Source organism: Uranotaenia lowii, chromosome 1 (genome assembly GCF_029784155.1).
Source record: "Uranotaenia lowii strain MFRU-FL chromosome 1, ASM2978415v1, whole genome shotgun sequence".
Taxonomy (NCBI): Eukaryota; Metazoa; Arthropoda; class Insecta; order Diptera; family Culicidae; genus Uranotaenia; species Uranotaenia lowii.
In genome coordinates, this window is record NC_073691.1 from 1,266,658 (window position 1) to 1,291,657 (window position 25,000).

Here is a 25,000-nt window from a genome sequence, read left to right on the forward strand (position 1 = left end):
TGCACAACATGTTTCGAAATTAAGTATGTTTACACAATGGGGACCAAGTACGAGATATCTCCGCATGTGTTCATTTATAGTAATATCTTACAAATATTCTAGAATGTCCAATAGTTGTTGAGACAAAAAAAAAAATGAATTAAGAAGTTTTCCCGTTTAGATTTCTGTACGGTCCTTAATGTGCTAGTTTTATCGCTTCTGATTTATTTAAGCTTTTGACACTATTCGCTACCATTCACACCCAACTAAAACGTGTATTTTCCTGCCAATAATGCTGCTGATGCCTTTCGAGCTCACTTGTTCATTGTCTTTCTGTTCTTTCTTCCACAGGAATTCCGGTGCGCTTCAACGGGCAGAACGTCAGCTATCTGATGCATCACAAGTTTTGCCTAATCGATACCGATTGGTTGTGCGACCGGTGCTATCACGAAGAGAGGGAGCGCAAAAATGGCTATTGCTGTGATGCTTCTTCAGCTGAAGCCGGAGCCGGAGCGGGTGATTCGGGGGCTCCGGCCACCCCAGCTACTGCTGGTAGAGGCGCTAGAAGTGGTAACCGAAAGCCTCAGTGTAATCTTCAGCCGCCGTCGGATTCGACGAAGCGGCAGGGTTGTGTGCGTTGCAACCGGAAGCGCAAAAGTGAAGTGGAAAAGTGCAAACTAGCAGCAGTGGGTGCTGTTGGTGGTGTAGGGGAAGGGGGTGTGGCCACCGAGCCCCTTCCGCTGGGGGGTTTAGTTATGAGCGGGTCCACCAATTGGACCATGCAGGCTCTGTCGTGCAATTGGGATAACATGATCGTAACGTCGCTACCGGAGTTGGTAGTTCCGTTCCAGATGGAGTTTCAGCGGCTGTGGAAAGAATTTGCTGCCACAAAGTCGCCCATCGACAGTCCAGCGACCAACGTACACGGTGCCGTCATCAATGGGCACTGATTGATTGATCGAGGAGGAACGCTGCCGAAAAGAAATCAAGGTCAGTTTGAAGAAAAACGAAAAGTTTCTAACCAACGTGGTTTGCACGTGTTCCGAGGCAAGAAAATTGCATTCGAGAGAAACGTTTTGGCTGATGCAATTGCAATGAACAGCTGATTGATGGTTGCAGTTTTCATTTGTATGTAAACAGAGAGGATGAGAGAGGGTTCAATTTGAGTTTTCGCCTCACCACACCGCAGTCAACGAAGCCGGGGGGTGTGTCAAATGATAAGGTGAAAATGACTGTCTGTAGGTTTGTGTCTCAACTGAGGTGAATACACGATACATCGTCTCTGTAGGTTTGCCAGCGCCAATCATAGTACGGCGGTGGATTTAGCAACTCATCAATAGATGATTTTAGTTGCCTGTAGATGTCGTTGCTTCGACTCTCAATGTGTCTTGGGAATCTAAAACCAGGTAGTAGTGTTAAAAATTTCCACAAGGTAGTGTTTGCTATATTTTGAAATGCGACAGTTTCAACGAAATCGAAATCGATCGCTGATTCTGAGTTCAGCTTTAACATGTAAATAAAAAATGATATGCTACCTTAAAAGATATTATATTTTTAACGTCATACAAAAAAGTACCCATGTTAAGGGCGCTTAGCTAAAAATACTGAATCTGTTGCCAGTAAACAAAATGGACAAAGTATTATGATAGAATAATCAAAAATTTCGAAATTATTGAGGATGTTTTCTTAAAATTTTAGAACTACAACTCTGGGATTATCAAATCACCTGTTTTATGGAATTGACCTGAAAAGTAAGAACCATCACACTCATAGTTTCGACAAAATGCAGTCAATACTCTCTACCCAGATTATTCCAACTAGTCAGTCTAAATTTTCTTACTGTACAAAATATTGTTGATGTAGGATGTGGACAGATTTCAAGGATATTCAGAAAAATCACCTTTTCTTTCATCTACAAAACCAATGAGAATTTATTGGAACCAACTGTCCCAAAAAGCTGATCTCTTTGACAGAGAAACATTCTTTCGAATGACAATAAGAACGGCGAAAGTTATGCTCTGTGCTCTAAGAAGCTGAAAAAAGATTAAGCATAGACTCAAGAGAAAAAAAAATCGATCACTGTCATCATTCGGACCCTGTCACCGTAACCATAAACGTACAGGATTCGATCTGATTTTGGGATCTAATTTTTTTTCCTCCCATCTTCCATTATTGAGTTTTATTCTATTTGTGCAAGAAATTAGAGTCCCATTTGTTTGACTTTCTCCTTCGACGGCGTGCAGCCTCGCAAGACCCAAAATTCCTTTTTCGCCTTTTGTGAAGGCTTGCAACACGAACAAAAAAAAGGCAATCTTAACGGAATTTCGTTCAGTGATCGATAGGATTTTGCTTTTGGGACCCGGGTTTTTCTGACGCGGTGCACGTGTCTCATCAGAAAGCGGGAAAATAGCATCTGCAACTGACTGACTGCATCTATTTTCATCAACCATGATTCGATGAAACGCAAGTAATAAGCGGTCGATCCGCCATATCCTTGTTGGGATGTTGGAGAGATTTGATCTGATTATTTGTTCGCTGTTGCCAGGTCGGATCCAGGTTCCTCCGAGAAATTCTATGCCAGCACATAACTTTAACTATGGAAAACGATAAGCCGTCAGGGAACACGTTGTCTAATTCGCCGGCAGTTGCGCATCCTTCGCAGTTTATTTTGACATGGATCAGAGCGGCCTTTGTCGAGTGAAGGGAAAATCAACGGAAGGTAGAAATACGCACAGAAAGACGAAAGTGATAGCTATCTCTTCAGTTCGATTGACATCAATCGAAGGATTAGGCTAATTTTGAAGGTATGTGTTTTTTCGTACCTTTTTGGAAGGATTTGGAAAACAAAATATTGTGCATAGCGTAAAGTTTGGTGTTGTAAAATGAGACTTCAATACGATCATTAATTTGTTTTATTGTATGATTTTTATTTTCACGCAAAAATATTGGATTGGAAATCTTAAATTTTAATCGACTTTGCAAGAGAAGAGAGTGAATGAAACTTTATTGAAGTCTTCAAGTTTCTTAATCATATTTACTTTAAGCTTAAAAATACAAACTAAGTTTACCATTTTAAAAATTCTAAGGGTTCCATTTCGAAAGTTATGATTTAAAAAAAAACATAATAATGTACAAGAACTTAAACATGAGTATGATAGTTCCACAAATCACATGTTTCCAGTTTTTAATACATGCCTCATTAACGCTTAAATTTAATAGAAAAAAATCATTCACCAAACCATCCTTGAGTCAGAAGTTCAATTGTAATTTAGAATCGACGCAACCAACGAAAGTCTAAGAATCTTGATAAAAGAAATGTTGATCAAAGTAAAAAAAAACTTCTTCTGAAATTGACTTTGATCCTCAGGATTCTTATCAGGTTCCGGCCGGGTCAGGATTACTCAGGATAGGGATCGGGATCAGATCACAATCAGGTTCCGGACGAAGATCTTGTTCCTAATCAGGATCAGGATGAGAGTTAGAATCTACATCAGAATTGGAATTAGAATAAGATTCCGGGACGGGTTAACAATCTCGTCCAGGATGATAATAAATTTGCTTTAACTTATAGTAAGAGCGCCAGCATTTTCGATTTTTTTCTTTCAAAACAAATGTACAAAAATAGGTAGGTAAAGCCAATTTAAGCTGAATTAGTCTATGTGAAAAGTATCTTTTGGAGACTATAAATAAATCTATAATCATCCTTAGAATCAATATCCGAATCATGATTAGTATCTGGTTCCGAGTCAGGACCAGGATCAAAATCTGATTCCGGGTCCGGATCACGATTAGAATCTGGGTCTGAATTAAGATTTGGATCCGAAACAGGGTCGGAATCAGGATGAGGTTTAAATTACGATCACAAGATCACAACCTAATCTGCATCAGGGTCATGATTGTCTAGAATCAGCTTCCGAATCAGGTTCAGGATCTGATTTTTAACAAGGATCAGGATAAAACTCGGTTTCAGGATCTTGGTCAAATTTCGAACCAAGATCGAGTACGGATCAGAATCGGTGTCAGGATTTGGATCGGGATTGAGATCAAGATCAGAATCTTTTATGTTCAGCCTTTATGGAGTCTTTTATGAAGTTAAAATCGGGAAGAATCGGGATCAGGATCTGGTTCCCAATTAATACCAAGATCAAATCTGGTCCAGGATCCAGATCACGAACAGGATTGATCGGAATGAGGCTGAGGATCAGAATCAGGTTCTGGTTTGTGATAAATATGAGGGTCAGATTTTGATCGAGATCGGGCTTCCGAAAAATCACGATAATCCATCAGGTTCCGAATCTGAATAAAGAGTTAAATTTAGTACCAAATCAGATTCACGATCAAAATCGGATTTTGGATCCGGATCAGAAACAGCATCTGGTGATAATGATCAGAGTCCGGGACCGGGATCAGGATCAGGATCAGCATCTATTTCCGAATCAGGATCGGAATCACGACCATGATTAGAATCAAACTCCGGATCAAGATCAGGATCTAGTGAGGAAAAAAGATCGGGATTAAAATCTGATTCCGGATCAGGAAGTGATTCCAGATCAATTTCTGATCAAGTTCAGCGTCAGGGTCAAGATCAGGTTTCGGACAACAATCGGGATTTTAATCTAGATTAGTGTCATCTTCCGAATCACGATCAGGGTATGTATCCTTGTGTTTACAATAACATTCGATTCAAAAGTGCGAGATGTGTCTAAGAAACAAATTGAAAAAGTTAGAAACTAAACTTGGGATTTTGTATATTTTCGCTCAGATCCCGAATAAACTGATTTCAACAGAAAAAATTATTAAAAAAAAAATTCATAGATATGCGGATTTTCATACCGGCCCCCTAAGAAAATTAGTCGTATCGAATTGTAAGCCTTGGTTTGAAAGCCAAACGGAAGCAAAAAAGGATCGATCCCGTTTATCCGGAAGCGCGACCGCTCTCACTCAATTGGCCCAATCAAAACTTTGACAGCCATGTCAAAGTTGCGACAGCAAAACAAAAGCCAGTTTTCTTTTGGGATAAATTCGGGATCTTTCTTTTCCCTCAACAAAGAAAGCGAAAATATTACATTACTTCCGTGTCTTGAGCAGACGACAAAAGGAGAAATAGGTTTGTACCACCAATCTCAGAACAGCAGGCTATGCCCGGTGCGCGCTCTTCTGGTTCTAACACGTGCGATACGGACGACGAAATGCCGAATGCGATCCTCATCAAAGAAGGCGCAACAACGCCAGCCAACGGTCAGTTTTGGGCTCTTTTTTCTCTCCGTTGCTCTAAGATCAACGCTTGCTTCGATCGCAATTCTATTGCTGCTGCAGCAGCTTTTCACACCAAACCTTCGGAAAAGCCTTCAATTTCTTTTGCTCGGGTTTTTGTCTCTCTGTAAATCACACACGGCTTTAATGAGTGAAAGGTGTTTCCAAGTTTCGGATTTCGGGTAAAAGTGGAACAATATTTCCTTAATTGGCGTCACCGGTAGAAACGCACCGGTAATATTGCGCTAGCCAACAAATAAAGTGACCCCGAGCGAAGGAATATTGTGATGATCCTTCTTCTTTTCAATTCTTGGGATCCGGGCCATTGTGTGTGCTAGTCGATCCCGATGGAAGCCCCTAAATCATGGCTTATAACTGCCACTTCCTTCTTTCTGTCTACGCCAAGACACACTTTTTCGTTCTAATATGTTTCGAAAAAAAAAATCTTACGTCGCCTGACTCATCCAAATGCTTTTCAGAGTTCTATCTTGTATAATAATAACCAAGCGGTACTCAAAAGAGGGTCCAAAGCCATCGTCGAATCAAGGACGAAAAAAAAATAATAAGAGGAGACAATAAATCTCAGCCCTTTGCAGATCGCCAGAGATACAGTTTCGGAAATTTTTGGCAGTTCGCCATCCCTCGTTCTTCTTCTTCTTGGCCCCTATACATTTTTAAGTTTTTTTTTCCTATAATCGCAGACCTCAAGGTGTTTCCTATTTTGCTTGGATTTCGATCGAGGTCCTCAATCTTCTTGCTTGCTCGAAAGAAGCAGCCAGACAAGAACAAGGGTCCTTTCTTCTTGAACCTCTCCCATTACTTCGTGTTGCTCCGCTTCTTTTCTTTTTCGTAGGTTATCTCCTTTCGTTTCTAATAAGCTACGGTTTGGAATTTCCACTTTCCACCAGCGCCACCTTTTTCTAATCCGATCCCGTCTGGCTCGCTCGATCTGTAGCTCGGAATCGGTTGTGCAAAAAAAAAAAAGTTACTTTAAAAAGTTTTTTTTTTATCATTATAGGGATCATGATCGACAAAACTTATAATGGTTAAATGATAACTTAAGACGATAAAAAGCAGAAATAAGAATACAACAGGACTAACAAAATGTAGCGGTTTAAAAATTTAAACAAAATCATTAATACGAATTAAAAATTTCCAAAACTGACGAAAATGACTAAAGTCGCAAAAATGACAAAAATGACAAAAAATAACAAAAATTACAAAAATTACAAAAATGACAAAAAATGACAAAAATGACAAAAATGACAAAAATGACAAAAATGACAAAAATGACAAAAATGACAAAAATGACAAAAATGACAAAAATGACAAAAATGACAAAAAAATTACAAAAATGACCAAAAATGACAAAAATGACAAAAATTACAAAAATGACAAAAATGACAACAATGACAAAAATGACAAAAATGACAAAAATGACAAAAATGAAAAAAATGACAAAAATGACAAAATTGACAAAAATTACAAAAATTACAACAATGACAAAAATGACAATAATGACAAAAATGGCAAGATTGAAAAAAAAAAAATGACAAAAATGACTAAAATGACAAAAATGACAAAAATGAAAAAAATTACAAGATTGAAAAAAAATGACAAAAATGACAAAAGTGTCAATAATGACAAAAATGACAAAAATGACAAAAATGACAAAAATGACAAAAATGACAAAAATGACAAAAATGACAAAAATGACAAAAATGACAAAAATGACAAAAATGACAAAAATGACAAAAATGACAAAAATGACAAAAATGACAAAAATGACAAAAATGACAAAAATGACAAAAATGACAAAAATGACAAAAATGACAAAAATGACAAAAATGACAAAAATGACAAAAATGACAAAAATGACAAAAAATGACAAAAATGACAAAAATGACAAAAATGACAAAAATGACAAAAATGACAAAAATGACAAAAATGACAAAAATGAAAAAAATGACAAAAATGACAAAAATGACAAAAATGACCAAAATGACAAAAATGACAAAAATGACAAAAAAGACAAAAATAACAAAAATGACAAAAATGAAAAAAATGACAAGATTGAAAAAAATGACAAAAATGACAAAAATGACAAAAATGACAAAAATTACAAAAATTACAAAAATTACAAAAATTACAAAAATTACAAAAATTACAAAAAATAACAAAAATTACAAAAATGGCAAGAACTACAAAAATGTCAAAAATGACAAAATTATTAAAGGACAAAAATTACAACTATTTCAAAATTTACAGAAACTACAGAGATTGCAAAAATACAAAAATTATGATGCAGATCAATGCAAAGTCAGCCTATCGACTTTGCTTCTTCTAGACAGTAATACGATGTGGGACAAATGGTCTTGTGCGGCAAGAAGTTTTCTCAAATCACGCTCTTGGCTCATTTTCAACACCTTTCATGCTTCCTAATCTAATCTATCCGTCTATAATTTTCATTACTTTCATTTGAAATTCTTCCTATTAGAATGTATAATTCACCGAAATGCCATTAATCATTAAATTAAAAAAAAAAAAAAAAATTAGAAAATGACAAAAAAAAATTCTAAAAGGTTAGAAATGAAAAAAAAACTTAAAAGTACAAAAAATGATAAAATAGTCAATATTGCCAAAATTTAAGAGATGTTATTTTAATGGCTTCCTGTTAGTCTTAAAAATTTTTCTGATTATTTCATATGATGATAACTATTTTTCCTAACACAAAACCATATTCCTACGCCAGTGAATTTGATTTTTAATACTCTATCTTCATGTTGCAAAGGTTGATTGAATGTCCTTGTTGTGGTATGCCTACAAATTTCAAACGTCTTCCCTTAGAAACAAATTTATGTCCTTTTTCTTTTCTATCCAAATGAAAAAAAAAAACATAATCGACCGAAATCAATTTCTTCTGCAATTATTTGCCAAATCAACACCGGAACATATCGGTGTGGTGGCTTGTAACGGACAAAAACTCCATGCATGTGATACAAATGCTTCAAGGTAAATTTCTTCTAAATATGCTTGTGAAAGCAGAAAGGAAGGAGGCAAAACTTCTTTCCTCTCCGCCGCCATCAGAATGCAATTTAGGAAAATCAACCATCTGATGGATTTTTTTTTTCCGAAGCTTCTCGCCTTTTTGGCTGAAGAAATGTCCTGTTGATTTTGACAGATTTGTACCTATTTCAACACACACGCGATTCGATGTGACCGAGAACAAACTGACAGTGATCGAGAATCTAATTAGGGGTTTGGTTTTGTGTGTATGCTTTGCGACTTTCAAATTTTGGAGGGTATATTTTTCGAATTTTGAATTCAGATTTCGAATTTCGGATTCAGAATTTAGATTCGATTCATTTTTAACTTTCGGTTATTGAACGGTTTATAGATTGAAAAACAGAGGTCCTCAATAACTTCCTTAAGGCAGCCACCGTGCTTTTGTAGGACAACTTCAAAACGAACGAAAATCGTCAAGTACGATTTTTTTTTTGTTGAATTACATTCCTCTTTTATGAGAAGTATTTGATGCATCTGGACGCAATTTTAAGTGAAAAAATGTCTTTCCTGAACGGTTTGCCATGCAAATTTACAAAAAAACTTTTTTTTTCGATAACCAAATTTCATAAAGTTTACAAATATGTAAAATTCTAAAATTTTCATAATTTTTAGATTTAGGAAAAGCTCAGAAAAATTCTTAGGAAGTTTTTAGACAGTATAAAGATACCTGTTATCGAAACCTATAATTTACTCTCAATTAGGTATAGATGTAGATAAATTATAAAATCAAAACTCGATAAATACAGAAAACCACCGAAGAAGCTGACAATTATGAGGTTTTAACGAACATGATCCCTCATAACTTCATTGTTCAACCTAGTTATTATAAGATTTGTTCACCCGAAGGATTAGGCAGGATTTTTGTGGGTTATAAACACAGACACGCACGCACCCGAAGAGTTTGTCAATAAAAGTGGCGCGTAATGTTCGAACAAATTATGAGATCGTCAGAAAGTTTTCCAACCGGATTAAAGCTGGCTGACGACGACGATGCCTCCCAAGCTGGAAATTTCCGGGATACAATAAAAACTACCGCTTTAATTATGTTGCATAATACCAACATCAATTTCAGTGACAAATTTTACTGTCGAACTGTTTAGGGTATCGTTGGCATTGTCCTTGACGGTCCGATCCTCGTCAAAATATGTCTGTACTTAGTTACTTCGTAGGGATGCGTGAGGGGAAAACTTTTTTTTTCGTCCTGAGACGATATGGCCAAAACTTTATTGATACATTTCATGTCTCTCTTTTTCTTTGTGTGTGCCACAGGATTAAATTAATTTTACGATCGCTCGCTCGCTTTCGGGGTGCAACGGACGCATAAATTCTAATCAAAAAGCACTAAAACATCCATAGGTACATCACACAAAAAGTGTGCATGAAGTAGTTTCCTAATTTTTTCTCTCTCTTCGGGTAAATGGAAAAATTGTGAGGGATATGCTTGCAAATAAGATCTTTTTTGTTCTGTTATTTTATTTTGAGTCCTCTCTAGGTAAGTCTATCGAACAAATCAAAACATCGTTATTCGGGACGAGGAGAAGTTTTTAATTTTAAATTCTTGTAGTGTGAGATTTCGTCCTAGATCAAAGAGGGCCTGCCAAATCGAAGCAACCAAACTGGCGAAGATGGCGATGGCATACTGGGACCGACTCGGAGTCTCGATAGGCAGTCCGGATTTCTCAACTCCACAGCCAACTCGACGGCATTCAATGCGACACAGACTGCGGAAAATGTCGCGAAACGTGACACATGACGATGTCGCACTCTTCCAGCAACAGCCTCACCACTTTCCCCTTCCATTTTCCATCCACCCAATAAGGAAGCACAGCTAAGCTGACGGAAGAGGAAGAAAAATTGAAAAAGTTTGGTCTCTTCCGGCCTCTGATGATGGCCTGAAAGTGGAACTCTTTCTCCTGGTCCCTGTCTTTACTACTAGGTACTACTTCGCCTTATCCAAATCCAACTGCAAGTTGGAAGGATTCCGAAGAAAGCGGCACATGGACCGGTCTGTTGCCGTGCTGCCCTGAGACTAGGAACCCGTCCAACTGGGGCATTATGCTGGTTCCGGTGTTCGGCTCAATCACTTTCCTCCCGTGTAAACCATCCGTTGACACGTGATTACCGGTTGAGTGGCGACATAGCTAGCGCGCTAGGCAATTACGGCTTCCATTTTAAGCTACGAAACTGATGAAAATTGTATAAATAGAACTGCATTCTTTGGGAGTACACTTTCAGCTGAGTTTACTATATCGGGAAACTAGGTTTCAGACTCAGATTTATAATGCCCTTTCGGAAGACGGATTCATTCGTTTCTCAACGAAGATCTTACCAAAAATGTTGATGAAGAATATGAAGAATATGTATTTCACACTTGTTAATTCAAAATCCAGTTAAGTTGAGTTAAGTTCACTTATGCTTGATTGACAACTCATATCCCCCTTTACATGGCCGTAGAACGGGGGGGAGGGGGTGGGGGGTTTTGGGGGTTTAACCTCCCCATGATGATCCAAAACAACAAGCGAGGTTTTCTACTCTACACTCAAAATTTTAAATTCAGATCCAAATGACGATAATAGAGAAAGGTTAATGAAGAGTAACAATGTAGACTAAAAACTATCGTCAAAACCTCAAAAATCCATCCCAACTTCAAAATTCTGCTACACTTTTTCACAATTTTCTCACTTGTTCTTCGAGATCAGGTCTGAATATTGAATTTTGAATTAAATTAAACTTATTTCGGAGGTTCTGATTCCATAATTCCCAAAAACCAAAATTGTATTCCTATTTTTGTATTTCGGACTCTGTATCCAGTTCAGTATTCTTGATTTTCGGTTTGTATAATCATTAGAAATTAGAAATGAAAAGCTGCTTTGAAATCCTGAAAAGAGAAATTTTGTATTATATTCAAATTCGAAGTTCTTAAACTTAATTCCTACACAAAATTAGGAAATTTAAAGCTTTGAAATGCCAATCCCACAGTTGAAAATTCAGATTCAGATCTTTGTAAATTTATATTTTAATTCTGATTCACAATACAGATTACAAACACACAATTATAAATATTCAGAATTTAGATAATAGATTCATGAGAGGGCTCTAAAACTTGGCTCATAAAATTTTGATCTGGAATAAGATTCGGAAATGGTATTTTTTGTACATTTCAGAAATCGTAAGGAAAATTGAAAAGCGCAATTTTTTAATTCAGGATCAGAATTCAGATTCAGAATGTAGATTCAAAATTCAGAAAAAGGTTTAATTTATAAATAAATTTTACAATGAACATAAATTGTTGAAGAACTCAAGAGATCGTGACCTTAACACATTACGGATCAAATACGCGATATCTGGTTTTCTCGCCTGCCAACAGTGTGCTACACTTTGAAGTATGTATAACTCGAATAAACTGAATTTGAGTGTCAAACATTATTCGACAAAACTGAATACAACATTTGCCGTAACTGAAAATTCTAAATTTGTAAAATTAAGTATAGGAGTTTCTGTGATATAGAATGCCGAATTTCGTGGTTTTTTGTCATAGAATTCTTCACAAAATTCTATATTTTCAAGTGTATTGTTTAACATTACAAATACATTAACCCTTCGTTTCATAAAGTTACAAATATGCAACAATTAATTAAAACTGTTCTAAACTTCACATTTAGCTAAAAAGTAAATTTTTTTTTCGATGGGAATAATATTTATAATTTCAAGATCACGTTCAATTAAAAAAAAATATTTTTAGTGTTCATAGGAACCAAAAAAACCCACTTGAATCTGAAAAATATGGAATGTGGAAAAAGCCTAATTTTTCAAATTTTTGGCCTAGTGTAATTCATATTGAGATTTTTTTTTCGACTCAAAAAAAATATTTTCGTATTCCCACTAAAGTAATTTACATAATAAACAAAATTTGAGATTTTTTTTTTGTTTTTTCTCTGATATAATGGGTTTTCAATAACTGTTGCAAATATGCAACACCATGCAACGGTAGTACCCTAGGTAGTTATATGGGTTCCATAGTGTGTTTTCGAAACTTGCATCGTTAAACAGTGTATTTGTTTCCCGATGACAATGTTTTCGTTATAAATGATTTATTATCATGTTCAGGCCGTATTAAGAGGGGGGGAGGATGAGAAAAATTGCCCCCCCCCCCCTGAATAAAGAGGGCCCCCGAGGTGAAAAAAATAAAAGTTTTGCTCTAAACCGTTATCAAAACTAGAAAAATACTATAAAAAGTTCAAAATTTATCAAACTTTAAACTAGGACGGGTCCGAATAATTATTTGGGATTTGTAATTCAGCGTATGTTAAACACATTATTTTGATTTTTTTCCCCGGCCCATTGGTATAACAAATACATATTTTGAATAAAAAAAATGTCGGATGCCTTCACAACTTGCAAAATAAGCATACACCAATTTTCAAAAGTTCTATATTATTCAACGTGATTCAAACTCAAGTACGGGGCTTTATCCAGAGAGTTTAAAAATCTAAAAACAAACAACGAATACGCTTTTTTATTTTTCCACTTGAAAATTCAGTACTATCTGCCAACATTCGATAACCGAGGTTTGAAGTATTGTTTTGCTTTTTTTTTCTTTGAGATGAAGGAATGATTTGATTGAAAATTACAATGCTCATTATTTTTTACTAAAGTATGAGCCGTTTCTTATTATCAATCGACGAAAAATGCTCTTTATTTATACTATTTAACCTTTTCCTGGAAGCTCTGGAAGTTGATTTTAAATTGAAACTTTTTGTTCTCGAATTTAGTTTTATTTTTATTTCTTTTTTATTCTTAAACTGATTTCAAGTTTGAATTCTAATTTTAGAATCATGTTCCAAATTCTAATGCTCATTCCGAAGAAATCTTTATTGTTCTTTTAATTTTGCCAACAAATGATATTTAATAGTTTAATGTAATTTGTAATGGATCATTCCTTCAAAACTAAATTGAGACTTTGCTCTTCAATATCAAGTTTGTTTATTAAAACTGGCATATAGTTATGGTATGATTTAAGATTAAGAATCTTTATCAGAACCAATTTAAATACGTTTTCGGAATTGATATGTGTTGATTTGTTCAAGGTTATGTTCAGAAAAGTTGTATAGGTAAGAAGCTTTCCATTTTGCCGCCGGTCGTGGCCTAGAGGATAGCGTTCCAGCCATCTAAGCCAGAGTCCATGAGATCGAATTCCGATCACGACACATATAGTGCTCTTTCCGTGGTCTGGTGGTAAGATGCTAGCCATAAAATCCTTGAAAGATGTACGCCTTAGAGTTAAGTAAATTAGATCTCTTCAAAGAAACATGAAGTTTCACTGAGATCCTATATGTGTGTGTTCGTTTTTTTAGCACCTTCAAGCAAACGTAAGAAATAATTTCCTCAGTAGGTGGTATATTATCGCATAACTACTCCTAGCTAATTTCTCGAGAGTCTTTGTAGTCTAGTGGATAAGCTGGTGCGAGTCTGGTTCCGATGTGCCAGGCTGGGTTCGATTCCCGGTATCGGCGAGACAACTTTTGGGTTCGAATCCCATAAGAAGCCGACAGGTAAGATGTGTTTCCTCTTATAACTGATTATTTGAATGTTTAACCAGCTGCCAGCTGGCCAGGTATATGCACGGATGCCGGAATACCTCTAAGTAACCTAATTGACTCGTTCTTCCAAAATATACCTACATACGAAGCCATGGGGTCGGTCCAAGAATGTATGTGAGCACATACTTAGGCAGAAACTGCGGTGAATCCGTGCACCCATGGTGGAAAACCAACATACATAACTACTCCCAGATAAATTCTTAACTTTCCGGTGTCCAGAAATCTAGATTTGCGAAGTTCCTGTGCGAAAACTATGATTAGTGCAAAAGAAATTAGGAATAAGCATTTATTTCCAGTTGTCAAGTGTGAAGAAAAAAAGGTGTAACCGTTTCATGTTGTTGCAAATATGCAACAATTAATATTTTTTGCTAAATAACCGAATTATGTTAAAATAATATTTTTTCCTTATTTTTCCCTTCATGTATTCATCATTGCGCACTATTGAGAATTTTTTCAAGAAAAAATAAAAAATCATGAAATGAAGGGTTAAGGACATCCAAACAGGAAGTGTTGAGTTAAATTCTATAGAATGAGGTTGTATTATTAGATTCATAACGTTTGAATTATGCTTTTTAATGGAGCATACTAGCGGCTAGCGAAAAAACGAGATATCTCGTACTTGGTTCAAAATGTGTAAATATTGCAGTTCTTTTTAAAGCCAAATTACGTACTAAAATCATTAATTTAGTTCAAGTTTGCATAAAAAAAAATTATCCAAAAATCTGATGATTTTTATCTCTCACTTTTTTTTTTGAAAATTTGATTTATTTTCATCAAAGGTTAAAATATTTGAATTTGTAAAATAGTTTGGAATATTGGGCTTGTTTCATTTGAATATAGAATAAGTTTTTTTTTTCAAGAACAGAAAAACTCTCTTAAAAAAAGCTTATTTTATGCCCCAATCAACTAAGTTTAATCTACCAGACTCTTAAACAAATTCAAAGATATTAACCATCTAAGAAAGTGAATTTAGCTCACCTTTTAGGCTTGATAACAATTTTCTAAAGTTACGCTTTAATAAGAAAACTTTAAATTTCAAAATATTAAAAAATGAATAATCATATAGTTACATACATAATTTGTTTTTTTTTGTATTCGTGAATTGTTGGGCAAAAAGGTCACAGGTAAAAATCAGTCACCAAAACCCCCCCATGAGTCAGTTCTTCCTACGGCCCTGCCCCTTTAATCACTTAGTCCAAAATGCTTAAATCCATTCAATTTCAAATACAATCATCCAAAACGTTACAGGTTCCTAATAATAACTTTGTTCAGTCACTATGCAGAATCCAAATAAAAGGATGCATGGGACTAGCAGTGGGTGACTCTTTCAATACACAAATCTACGGTGGCACAAAATACGGTGGCCGAATCCCGCACTCTAAGTCGAACCGTCCCTTCATTTCATATTTTTTCCAACAGCTGCGCATCTTAAACTGCATCTTTTATTTGGGGTGTTGTTTTTATCACTTCGTTCGAAAAGAAATGGGACATTAATTTGTCTGTAGGCGAAGCTTCGGAGACAAATTTCATAACATTTTACTCTGATGATATTTTTTGATCAAATTTTTTGCGTTAGATAGATCAACTATCGTCCAAAATTCTATAGAAATCGCATTTCTAGGTTCATGCCTGAAATATTGCACCTCGTGTAACTTTTGATCTCATCGATAGAACTTTTCAAAAATTTCAGACATGCCTAGCTTCATGTTTCAACAATCACTTTGCAAAATTTCAATAAAAAATGTAGCGTTGTTTCAGAGATATTGCAGTTTAAATGAGAAAAGTAAAAAAAGTCCGATTTCGTAGAATTACTGTATCTCAGGTCACACAAACTCCAGAAAGCTCAAATTTTGTGATATAATAGTTTGATAGTTGATCTACCTAACGCAAAAAATTTGATCCAAAATTATCATCAGAGTAAAAAGTTATGGAAGTTCAAAGTCGAAGTGACAGTGCGCGTGCTTCCAATTTCTATACAATTATGGACGGTACTATAAGTGCTCCCTGGGTCACGGAAGAGTTAAGACAAATGAAAGCCCTCAAGAACGAAGCCCACAGCTACTACATGAGACCCCAAGTCTCTTTACGTCAAACAGCAATATTGCGAACTTTTTATGCTTATAAAAAAGTATGCACGCGTTACTACCAGGGTTACCTTATTCGGAAACAGCGTGATTTTAAAATCAGACGCAAATAATCAAGGACCAACAAAAAGAATCCGGCTTACCGTCTTTCATGGTTTTGGATGACAAGTCAGCAAGTTCGGACCGTGATACTTGTAATCTCTTCGTTGACAAATTCCTTAGTACTATTGATTCTGGCTCAGTATCCTTGGAGCAGTTAACTAATGTAGCTAGTAACGCCCTACATTAGAGTATTGTCTTCCATCACATCGTTGTCGATAATGATACCACCGCTCTTTACTGGAATGGTTACGTAGCTACCTTTTAGGACGGAAACTCATTGTACGAACAGGTGAATCATTCTCCAATCAATTCTCTGTCCCTTCTGGAGTGCCTCAAGGGACCCACCTAGGACCCATGATATTTCTGATCTGCTTCAACGCCATGCTGTTGCTTCTCGATGCACCTAAACTTGCGTATGCCGACGACTTGAAATTGTTTTACCCCATCAACAGCCCCGAAGAGGTCAATTTTTTGCAGAGCCAGTAACCCTGAGAACAATTGTTATTGATCTTTTGGAAAGAATAACTTCAGTATTGAAGGAAAACGGCCATCGTTCCCTGAAAAAAATCAGGATTATTCTTAAAACCAAAAGGAAGCCTGATGAATCCGTAATGCTTATTCTTAAATAAATGTTTTAAAGCTCACTAGCCTTAATGGATTCAAGCTGACTCGATTTGATTAGATTTTCGGACTTGGTGGTATTGTGAGATATCTTTCAAAAATGATGTCTGTCTGTTTTTGTGAAGAGAAATTCATTAAAATTGAATTACTTCAAGCATACATATGTGAATTGAAAAGTTGAGCATTTTTCAATAGCGAAAAGACTAAACGGCATGAAGAAACCAGATTTTTCCTACCAATCGTCAAATTATTGACTATCGATTAGTTAAGTTTTCTAAATTTTCAAAATTGTGAAATTTCATTATTTAAACAAACAGCCTTGTTAAAAGGCAGGAGTCTTACAGTAGTCTAAAGAGTCGGATTTTCGATTATGTTCACAGTTAAATAACTCCCTATCTAGTCTAGCTTATCTTGAAGTCATCGATTTCCTCCGCAGCGAGTAATTCGTTTTACAAATTATTTGATACCCGTCTCCCTGTGACGAGTCCAGCCCACTGTCTGAAAGGAGACCTCTCGTTTCTCGTCAAACGGCAAACATTTCAATCATATCTCGACAATGGGATCACTCCTCCCAGCAGAAGACGATAAGCTACGTCTTCGAAGGAACCTACGTAGGATCTGAAGGGGAGAAGTGCCTTACACATCTAGACAACACACATCCTACAAGCAATGGATGAACATCAGCAAGGGTTCGCCAATTATAAATTTGCAATCGAAAACTCCCAACTTCTCTGACTCTATGTGTATTTCTCCAGCACTGACGCGGCTGACAAGATCTTTTTGTTGACGACTTCGGAGGAAAATGATGTGACATCGAAGATTGCCAGCTTGCTCTTCTTCTTCGGCTGGATGAGAAAAAAAAACGGCCGAGGTCACGACCCTCCGCCGTTACTTTTCCACTTCCGCCAGCAGGCTGCTAGGATTTCGCGAAACGGAAAATCGTCGCTTGACTGAAGCCATCGTCAGAGACGATTCCTGTTTCATTCAGCTATTCATTGATAATTAGGGGCGGAACGAATGACGAAAGGAACTGAAAAACTGGTGCGCCTACTTGGATGAATCCTTTATTTGTCCCCGGATTTCTTCTTGATGATGAGAATGGAGTCGCTCACCTAAGTTGATATGAATCGGCAATCATAATTATATTTTCTTGCTGGCTGCGGCGCGTCGATTCCTGCTTATCCTCGCGGCTTCATCAGTCTCATCGATCCATTTCCCTTTTTGCAATGGTTTATTTTCCATTCAACCACCACCCAGTTGCAGTTGTTTTCTTCCGGTCGGTGGAGAAAAAATGCATACGACGAAGAAAAGTCCCCATCAGGGTAGCTTACGGGGCGCGTTGGTCGCGGAAAAAGAGCGGAAACACAATGTAAATGTCATTATGACAGCAGCAGCACAAGTCGCGTCTGTTGGTGATAGGTTTGTTTCCCCCCAGATTCCTCTTCGCTTGCGTTTTTTCACAAGCAGATAGAGTTCAGGTTTGGGATTTGCCTCCTGGATGGTTGGTTGCTACGATTTGGAGTTTCTCTCTTTCTGGTGGAAAGAATATTTTCTTTTTCTGTTTTGTGAGATATGTACGACTCGTCTAGTGGAGGGAGCGACCCCAACCAAGTCGGTGTGGTGCCCTGCAGTAAAATAAATGCACAAAAATTAAAGGTAGTACTGACTCCGGGAGAGTTCTGGGGCAACATCTGGAAGACACTCGGTGGTTCCCAAGATCGGAAAATATTTATTCGCAAAATGGAACAACTAAGATCATTTTGTTAGGATTAATCTATCGTTTCTGTTTTTATAATTTGTTAGCACGAGGTAGACTTGTGGAGTTTACGCTACATAGTCTTCACCCTAGGTCGGAGTCTTTTTTTATTAGTTGATCACCCAGGTGTTAAATCCTTTTTACGGATAGCACTCCAATGCACGGCGAGCTACCGCGTCCCCCCAGTAAGCTACTCTGGGTCCTTGGTGCAGTTGGTCTACTCTAGATATTATGTACTCCTACGCCATAAAGTCCAGCTGGGGCCTTTGGCCATAATTTCCATCTGGACCTGCAACTAAGGCTATATCCGTGATGGGAGATCAAGCCCGCGCTTTTGAACTCATCGCCAAACCTCGGTTTCAAGTCAAACTTTAGCATATATACCCTGCCTCTTATTACAATTCTAGACTAATGATCTCTCCTTTCAACGGCTTTTCCGGGAAGCTGATCAGACTGATCAAGGCGACGATGGATGGAACGCAGTGCTGTGTGCGGATTTCGGGTGAATTGTCGAGTTCATTCGAATCGCGCAGGGGGCTTCGACAAGGTGATGGTCTATCCTGCATGATGTTCAACGTGGCGCTAGAAGGTGTTATTCGACGAGCGGTGGGCGAAACGCGGGGCACGATTTTCAACAGATCCAGTCAACTTATCTGCTTTGCCGATGACATTGATATAGTCGGCAGATCATCTGCGGCGGTGGAGGAGATCTACCGCAAACTGAAACGCGAAGCAGGAAGGATTGGGTTGATGATCAATACGTCCAAGACGAAGTACATGCTGGCCTGTGGATCCGAGACCGACCGAACCCGCTTGTCCAGTAATAACAAGGTCACGATCGACGGCGACGAGCTGGAGATAGTCGAAAACTTTGTCTATCTCGGCTCACTGGTGACCGCAGACAATGACACCAGCCGTGAGATCCGGAGGCGAATTATCAGCGGAAGTCGTGCCTACTATGGACTCCACAAGCAACTGCGGTCGAGAAGACTTAGCCCTCGCACGAAGTGTAACCTGTATACGACGCTTATTAGACCGGTTGTTCTCTACGGGCACGAGACATGGATATTGCTCGAGGAGGACCTGCGTACACTCGGAGTATTCGAGCGACGAGTGTTAAGAACCATCTTTGGCGGCGTACAGGAGAACGGAATGTGGAGGCGAAGGATGAACCACGAGCTCGCGCGACTCTACGGCGAACCCAGTATCCAGAAGGTGGTGAAGGCTGGCCGGATACGCTGGGCGGGACATGTTGCGAGAATGCCGGATGACTGTCCTGCAAAACAGGTGTTCGCCACGAATCCGGTAGGAACAAGACGAGCAGGGGCGCAACGAGCGAGGTGGTTAGACCAAGTGGAGCGTGATCTGGCGAACGTGGGATGCCCGAGAAATTGGAGAACGGTTGCCATGGACCGAGTGAATTTTAGGAATTATGTTCGTCAAGTTATGTCGTAAGACGGAATACTATGTAAATAAAAATAAATCTCTCCTTTGACGACTTGAGGTCTGGCCTTTACTCGTAACTCGAGGCTCGCTTGATTATCACAACTCTCGTGTGCTGCGTTTCTGTTTGAGTCCACTACTAGAGACCAGAGACCTCTCCTCGTTGGCTCCGCTTGTTTCGAGTCGAGGCCCTCTCTTCTTTGTCCGTCCGTGTGCCGAATCAAGAGCACGCGCCTGTCACAGAACACGTCAAGGACTACTCTAATGATTCCCATCCTACACCGACTCGAATGACTCATCCGCCAACGACGTGAAGTTACTATCCTAGAGTATTCCGCAGCGTGAACACTCTTCCCCCTCTTATCCCCGCAGCTTCCTTCGTAAGGGTCGCGTTCTACTGAGTTATAGCTACAAATCGACGACCTTCTATAGCTACGGTCCACTAGTTTCCCGGCCTGGTAACCATTCAGTGGCTTCTGATCCGTCGAACTTTACCTGGGTCAGGCCCGACGATCTCCCAATGGTTGGGGCCCGACGACCTTCTAGTAGTTCAAACCCGACAACCTTCCGTTGCTTCAGTTCGACGATCTCCCAGTGGCACCGGCTCGACGGTTATTCAGGGTTCCGGTCCGATGACTTTAAATTGGAATCTCAGCTCGATAAAAATCCAATGACTCCTGAAGTCCAGGAGTCCTGATTCGATAACTTCCACCTGGTTCTGGATCGATTTCCTCAAAATGACTCTGGATCAACGACCATACCTGAGTCCGTATCCCATTGGCTTTAGCCCGACCATTTCCCAGTGTCTCTAGTTCCTGACTCGACGGCCTTCCAATGGTTCCTGGCTTCGGATAATAAAAAGTAACACTTTAGTGTTTAGAACTAGAGGTCGAAGCTCATAATCATCGAGTTGATTTGTGGGTAGAAAAATTAATCAAGCTTATTTAATTCGTATGTACTACAGTAACAACGTATCTGAAGACCCGTTGCGTCGGATGCTCGTGAAGGTCTGTGTAGGGATAGAGGCACTAGAAGGTCTTATGGTCTGAGTTAGGTAAAGTTCGACGGATCAGAATCCACTGAAAGGTCATCGTAAAGATAGCTCTTAAAAGATCGAACGGCCGGGAAACCAGTTGAGCCATTGTAAGTTTACTGGACTGGAACCAGAGAGGTCATTGGACTAGGAGCTATTGTGAGGTCGTCAAGCCATAGCTAGGTGTTTTCTATCACGCCAAGAGCCATTTGAACATCGTGGAATCGTTGATCGTTTGAACATTACCATGTCGTCGGGTCAGAGCCATTGGGAGGTCTTCGAGCCGTAGACAAATAGGAGACGTTGAGTCAGCATACTAATTGAAGTTCGTCGGACTAGAACCATGGAAAACCATCGAGCCACTAAACCCTCCCAGGTCAGATCAATTCAAGCTTTCGAGTTAGTCGGGCCGGATCAGAAGCCACTACTGCAAAATAGTCGAACCATTGGAAGTTCATCTGACCCATAGCCTGGAAAGGGAGTTGGACCAAAACTAAAAGAGAGGTTGTTCAATCGAGACGCACTGGAAGGCTGCCAGCCGGGAAACAAAGGTCGTTAAGTCGGGCCACCACTGCGTACTGGAAGGTCGTCGAAGCGTAGAGCCATTGGCAGGACGTTAGGCCAGAGCCAAAAGAAGCCGTGAGCCAATGAAAATATGTCGTCGAGCAAGCCGAAAGTTTCTCTCCTTTCCCCATACCAAAGTGCTTCCAACACTGAACAATGTCAAATTCTATCAAACGCAGTTAGCTAATATTGATGGATTGTACCAGAGGCCCTATAAAAAGTATCAAAATTGTAGTTCCACAAGGCAGTAATGTTAGATCTTCTTTTTTCAAATTTGGTTATTTCGTTTGTTGATCGCATCTCGAATTAGTTTCCGGCCTATTTGGTAATAATTTTCCAAACAAACCTGCAAGAACTAGTAGTGAGTTAAAATGACAGTAAAAACGAAGACATTTCTTCTGACTGCTGCGTCCCAGATGTCAAAAGTGTGGTTACACAAGGTTTAAAAATAACGTTGTCAAAAGTCGTAAAATCAAATCAGAAATTATAATAAGAGTTAAAAAAGCTGAACCGTTAATGAGAGTAGTTGACGAAATGCTCCACGTAATGGACTCTGTATTAGAGTTACCTTCAAGTAAGAGATTAAAGAGAGATTGAAGATTCGGCCTGGAGTTTTTCGTTGCTCTACTTTAAGTAGTCATCACTTCCGCATGCTTGTATAGCTTTTAGACCTACTACACTTAAATAGTGTTATGGTGAGATCTGATTTTCACAAGCACCAAACTGCTGGGTTAGAGTTAGTAGATCACGATTCAGAATTTCAATTTTTATAAATTCAATAGTTTTATATAAACCGGCGAAGGAAATTTCGTTTATCGTTCCTTTGGATTTGAAATTGAAATTAGAACTGCTACATACGGACGGTCGAAAAGTATTGTTATGAATTGACTAGTAAACTGAGAACCACTGCGTCGGATCAGGTATCCGGAAAAATAAATCCCAACAATAGTCCTGGCGAGCGAACGAACGAACGAACGAGTGCGCTCTGTTGCTTTTCCTTCCCGTGGAAGACTATTTTCTGTGATGGTGGTGGGGTGATTCCCCACCAAACCACCAAGTTCCGCGAACAAAAATGGAAGCACAGACAGAGTGACTAGGTATAGGAACCTATAGGAAATATCAACGACATTGAGATCGTTAGCTTCTTCGACCTTTCCTCACCACAGACCCTCCCGCAGCTACATAGCTAGAAGTTTTCTATTGAAAGTTCTTCCTATAAGACACAGTTGGGTTGGGAGAGTTGTTTTTTTCCACGCCAAAGCGCTTCCTGTATTTTCTTCAAACCAATTTTGTTCGTAGCCTCTCCAAAGTCTTGTTTGATTTCGCGTTTGTTTCATTTTAAAACAATTTAGGGGAAACCGGGAAAAATTTGGAAACTGAAGAATGAAAAATTACTAGCAACTCTGTTCCTACGTATGACCTAATCAATCCTAATTTTAATTCTCTCCGAAATACGAATGAGCGTTCCTTAGAGCCGAATTCAGGTTTGATCCAATGGAAGTTGGAATTTCACTCATGTCTCAACTTCGAACGCCATCAAAAATAAGTGTGACCACAAAAGTGGTCCTTCGAGCCCGATTCAACGCTTCAAAGTTAACGACAAGATTTCGATGAAGACCTATTTTAAGGGTCTTAAACTCTGGTGTAAAATAGGCTAGAGATACAATTATGGAGGACATTTATGACTAATAATGAACAATCTTTCAAAGGGGGTCCTTCGAACCGGATTCTACAACAATCAAAAGAAGTCAACGAAAGGTTTCTGTTTGAGTTGTTGGAGTCTGAAAATACAGGCGCAAGGTTGTAAGAAGATCAGCCATTGAAGATCACCACTTTAAGGTGGGCTACTGATGGAGCTATAACCTTGCTATAACTAAGCTACTTAAGCCATTTATTGTCTATAATCGTAGGTAATTTCTACATATTAAGAAAGTTTCTTGAAATTTTTAAGCCATCATTGACACGAGATGTTTTACTAAAGTAGACCGTGTACGTGTATGGCCACCAATGAGCTAGCTAATCGAAGAACCACTTGAAAAGCCCCTCGATTGTAACCAATTACGATACTTGAGCCACTCTTGGCGGCTCAAGTACCCCTGTCTATAGACCTATGGTATATATTCATCATACAGAGAGTGTATCGAAAATTTTGTTAAGAAATTTCAATGACGATGTAGTGTAGAGTTATGAACTAAATGTAGGGAGAAAAAAAACACACGATGATAGGACACTCCAGATTGAAAAGAGGTTGTGTTTTTTTTTCTTCTTCGGCATTCAACTCATACCTATGAGTTTGTCCTTGAAGGAAGAAATCATCCGCAGAGAACGCGGGATGAACTTGCGGATCCTCGGTTCCGTGGTTCCATTCTTCCATTCTGCAGACTGGGCTAGGAGGGACTTGAAGAATCGAAAACGGAAACAAAGATTTCGGTCGTTATGAATGGGATTGGATGAACCCTTTGGCAATTGAACGAAGGGACGAACGAAAAAGAGGGGACTCTCAACGCGATTGTAACTAGTATAAACACGTTAGTGTCTTCGGTTCGCATTTTCAACTGAAAATATGAGACAGTTATATGTTCCAAGAATTTGTAAAACAAACAATAAAAAAAGCTATTCCGGATAATTCATTAACAGAATCGAATCGAGATATGGTAAAACCTGCTCGTTAAGTAAACACTGAGAATTTTCCCCTTTCAAGAGACAAACACCCAGTCAGTAGGTAATGGTTCATTAATCTTTCGAATCGCCACAATCTGCGACATAAAACTTTTCGCCTAATTTAACGTGCAAATTTGTCCGTCTCCATCTCTTTGGATCCAGGCTGTGTGTATGTGTACAGATGAGATTGCAAAGATTGGTGACCGGCCAGAATCGCCTCGGCAAACAGATTCTACGCGAACAAAGAGGAGAGATCTTCGGATTTCGCTTCCTGTCTGTCTGGCTGGCTGGCAAGGACATCGTTTCCCCCCATCCCAAAAAAGCAACAATTGTCCAATTCCGGTTTTCGGTGTTTCTTCTTGCTAGCTAACACAAGAAAAAATAACAACGAGCGAAGGGTGAGCACATTCCCGAAGGAATTTTGCCAGAAGAGCAAATGTTTATGACGGATTACAAACATATCGCGCGGATCGGAAACTTGTTCAACCTCCGGTGATTGCCCGGTGTCTTCGAGGATAAATAAAGCGCGGACTATGTTTCCGATACATGAAGGTACGTATACGTATTCAAAATTCGCGAGCCGAACCGGACAAACGAGAACCCAGCAAGGGGTAACAAAACCGGGAAATACCTACTCGCGAAGAAAGGGTTTCGGCGGAAGGACTGATTGGGTAACAATAACGCAACAATTACGAACCAATTGCGCCGCGGTCTTTTCCCGTTTTTTCTTCCACTTCTTCTTTTTTTACTTGTATTTTTTGAGAAAGCTAAGCGGCGGATGCATACTTGCTCGCTGGAGGGTGAGAATTTGCTGCCTGTCCGCGGCCGCGGCTGACCA

The 25,000-nt window shown here is 38.7% G+C and overlaps 1 protein-coding gene across 1 annotated transcript in view; it reads left to right on the forward strand.

Moving 5' to 3' along the window:
• Positions 1-317: 317 nt before the first annotated feature.
• The window catches only part of LOC129740321 (myc protein), a 231,306-nt gene continuing 206,623 nt past the window's right edge, over positions 318-25,000 (forward strand). The window contains exon 1 of the mRNA XM_055731965.1: positions 318-969. The gene's annotated coding sequence lies outside the window, so the exon portion shown is untranslated. The remainder of the gene's footprint in view (positions 970-25,000) is intronic.